Source organism: Herpailurus yagouaroundi, unplaced genomic scaffold, assembly GCF_014898765.1.
Source record: "Herpailurus yagouaroundi ecotype Mexico unplaced genomic scaffold, PumYag 185, whole genome shotgun sequence".
Taxonomy (NCBI): Eukaryota; Metazoa; Chordata; class Mammalia; order Carnivora; family Felidae; genus Herpailurus; species Herpailurus yagouaroundi.
The window spans coordinates 1309910-1313843 of record NW_024412416.1 but is presented as its reverse complement, the minus strand read 5'-3'; the positions used below and the strand labels follow the sequence as shown (position 1 = coordinate 1313843).

Here is a 3934-nt window from a genome sequence, read left to right as displayed (position 1 = left end):
CCACTGCGCCCCCCCTCCCCCGTCCTCCCCTTTCGCGCCCACCCGTGTCCCCCCACCTCCCCGACGCTGACTACCGTGTTCCTCCCATGCACTGCACCCCCCGCACCCACTCCTGCATCCGTCACCGTGACCGTGCCTGTCACAGGGACCACATGCTTGTTCTGTGATGGCCGTGGCCCACGTGGCGCCGTGGCACCAAGGCTCCTTCCTGGGTGTGGCCCCCGTGCTTCTCTGGTCACCTGCCCCCAACCCTGGCTCACAGCCGGGTTTTCACAGTTGTGAGCACTGTTGCCCGAACGTGGGTGTGCAAGGACCTGCCTGAGAGGGGTCTCCCGGTCTTCTGGGGGTGGGTGGGGGGCTCCCCGCGCCTGACACGGTCTCCTGGTCTTGGGGGGGGCTCCCCGCACCTGACACGGTCTCCTGGTCTTGGGGGGGCTCCCCACGCCTGACACGGTCTCCTGGTCTTGGGGGGGCTCCCCGTGCCTGACACGGTCTCCTGGTCTTGGGGGGGCTCCCCGCGCCTGACACGGTCTCCTGGTCTTGGGGGGGCTCCCCGCGCCTGACACGGTCTCCTGGTCTTGGGGGGGCTCCCCGCGCCTGACACGGTCTCCTGGTCTTGGGGGGGGGCTCCCCGCGCCTGACACGGTCTCCTGGTCTTCCAGGGAGGCGGGTGGCATCCTGCAAGCGGATGACTGGATCAGACACTGATTCTAGTTCCAATTTTTTGGAAGAGTCGCCCTGCCGGTTTCCACAGGGGCCCCACCGTTTCACATTTCCGCCAGTAATTTCTTCACGTCCTTGCCAACACTTGTTATTTTGTTTGTTTTTTATAAAAATAACAGGGGCCCCTGGGTGGCTCCGTGGGTCTGACTCTTGATTTCCGCTCAGGTCTGGATCACAAGGTTGGTGAGTTGGGGGCCGAGTGGGGCTCTGTGCTGAGTGTAGAGCCTGCTTGGGATTCTCTCTGTCCCCCCCTCCACTCGCGCTCTCTCTCCTTTCTCTCTCTCTCTCAAATAAACATTAAAAAAAATGAAAAAAAAAAATAAATAATAGCCTTTCTAGTGGGTGTGAAGAGATGCTCGCGGTGGCTTCGACTAACGAGAGAAGACCGGTTCGGCTTGGATACTAGGCCTGGGCGTCCCAGGGGCTCAGGCACACAGTATGTGTCAGTCTGGAGCACGGAAGCGAGGAGCGAAGAGGCAACACTTCCTGGGTGACGGTCTGCCCCGCCCGGGGAGGGGGCGGTTACCGGGAGGAGGGAGAGCAGATCGGTCCTGCAGTGAGGCTGGGGCAAACAGTGATCCCTGGGGAGGAAGAGCCAGGGGCACGAGGAGAAGAGGGAGCTGCACGGAGAAGGGGTAGTTCCCTGTAAAAGGAGGGCCTCAGCAGCCTGGGGCCCCAGCGGGGGTGCCGGGGGCTTGAGACATAACGGCAGGTGTTCACTGTGGCCGCTGAGGTTCTTGTCCTCAGAGACGGTGACTCAACCCCGCATTCCTAACCTGCAGGGCAGGGGAGCCTGAAAACACACCATTTTCAGTGGAGGATGGCCTTAGACACTGCCCGTGTCTCCTCTGATGCTGGTTTGGTTGGCTCTGCGAGTGTCCAGTTATCTAGAAGGGTACGTCATTCAGGGCTCGCACCGGCCACACGTGAGAGAAAACAGATCTACCAGTGGCTTAACTACAACGGAATTCGTTTTTCACAAATGACAGGAATCCTGAAGAAGTCTATTCAGGACCAGCACAGCTGTGTCTGGGGTTTTGTTCGTTTTTTGGCTCTCTGCTGTGTCATTCTTAATGTGTGAGTTTTATCCTCATGGTTGCAAAATGGCTGCTCCTCTTCCAGCCATCACTTTCACATTCCAGGCTGGGCACAGGCATAGGCCGGCTGAGTGGGCTTCGTTTTCCCTGAGGCCTCACACAGTAGACTTCTGTTTGCACCTCACCGGCCGACACGTTCACCTGGTCACTTCTAGCTGCAGTGGAGTTGGGAGGGATTTTAAGTTGGACACCTTGCCGTGCTGAACAAAATCAGCGTTCTGTTACTGACATGGAATTTTGAGGGAAGGAAAGAACGGGTGCTGGTTGAGCCATCATCACGGTCTCCCGAGGGAGAAGGAGATGGCAGGCGGGGCCAGCAGAGAAGGGACACCCGGGGTGCTCATTACAAAGCCGAAATGTCACGTCAGGAATTTTTAAGCGGGGCTTGAACCGTTTTCACCTCCTTCTCGACTCAGCAAATATTTCAAACATCTCTTTCTTTACAAATGCCCAACTCGTGAGACCGTAACATTTCCCTTTACTTATAAATAATCCTTTCTGGCTGCTTGGGGGGGGGGGGGAAAGAAGGAGCAGGATAAGTTAAAAATACATAATTACCCAAAGACGGTGTTAATTGTACTTCCAGATCCCAGCGGGGACCTCCATCCTGGAGAATTCATGAATGCCTGACCCGGAGAACTGTAATGAGAAAAAATGTCACTGGAGACCAACATTTTGAATTATTGATTAGAAGGGGGTTTCTAGGCTCTTTCCATTTAATTACCCAGAAGAGGTGAAGCAGAGAGAGAGAGAGAGAGAGAAGACACAGAGATTGGAAGGAGCCGGGGGTTTGGAAACTGCCGTGTGGTACCCCCTTTGTGTAAAGCTGTATAGCTGTGGGGCCGCGGGCCCGGGTTCCAAGAAGGGGGGCTTGGCAGAGGGGGCGAAAGAATGAGTGCTGAGGACCCGGCTGGGACAAGAACGCCAGGTCTGTCCTGCCGAGTGAGCAGGCTGGGTGCCCGGCCGGTGGCTGCGAGGTTCCCGCACACGCTCCTGAAACCCCAGGACCTTAGCCAGGCACCTGCAGCCCCGCTGTCCTGAGGATTTGCTGGGCTGCCCGAAAGAAACAGCAGAGAAGCCTCTTGGGACTCAGATCCTATTGGGGTGCAAAGGGATCAAGATTTTGAGAGGAAGAGGGCAGATCGAGGCCGCCTATGTTTGGGGGGGGGGCGTCTACGAAATGAGAGCCCGCCGGGAAGGTGCGCACTGCTGACCGAGTCCAGAGCGGCCCTAGTGAGCTTGTCACAACTTGCTGTCCGGACTGGTAGTGCCCTCTGCCTCGCCCTCTGTGACCTTCCCCTGGGCCGACCCCGTTGCCCGTCGGGCATTGTTGGTGGTCCCTGTTCAGCCGTGAGCTCTCCGACGTTGCCACTCCCTCCAGGAGGACCCGCCCTCCCTTCCCTGCCCTGGACCGAGGCCTCCTGGCACCCAGTCTCAAGCTTCTGATACCGCGTTCTCAGCCTTTAACACTTTACGTGTTGATTTACGGACGACATAAAGCAGCATCCTAACCACTGGTAGGTGTAGGGGTGCAGTGGCTGCTGTGTGAGCACGTTGCTGTGTGACTGTCTGCCCCAGCCACCTGCAGAGTGCGGCTTGTCTTTTTTTTTTTTTTTTAACATTTATTTATTTTTGAGACAGAGAGACAGAGTGCATGAACAGGGGAGGGGCAGAGAGAGAGGGAGACCCAGAATCCGAAACAGGCTCCAGGCTCCGAGCTGTCGGCACAGAACCCAATGCGGGGCTGGAACTCACAGACCTTGAGATCATGACCTGAGCCAAAGTCAGACGCTCAACTGACTGAGCCCCCAGGCGCCCCTCCAATATATATATGTCTGTTTTTTTTTTTTTAATCTTTATTTATTTTTGGGAGAGAGACAGAGTGTGAGCAGGGGAGGGCCAGAGAGAGAGGGAGACCCAGAATCCGAAGCAGCTCCAGGCTCCAAGCCGTCGGCACAGAGCCCGACGCGGGGCTCGAACTCCCCAACCGCGAGATCACGACCTGAGCCGAAGTCGGACGCTGAACCGACTGAGCCGCCCAGAGGCCCCAGAGCTCACTCGTCTTGCTGGACTGGAGCTCCGACCCCCACTCTGGGCTCCCGCGACAACCATGA

At 57.3% G+C, this 3934-nt stretch overlaps 1 long non-coding RNA gene across 1 annotated transcript; it reads right to left on the bottom strand.

The window, feature by feature from the left end:
• Positions 1–1672: 1672 nt before the first annotated feature.
• LOC121042576 (uncharacterized) lies at positions 1673–2815 on the bottom strand. Its single transcript, XR_005796298.1, has 2 exons — positions 2379–2815; positions 1673–1975 (listed from the first exon to the last, which is right to left on the bottom strand). It is a non-coding gene; the product is annotated as an uncharacterized LOC121042576 (long non-coding RNA).
• Between the last annotated feature and the right edge of the window lie 1119 nt (positions 2816–3934).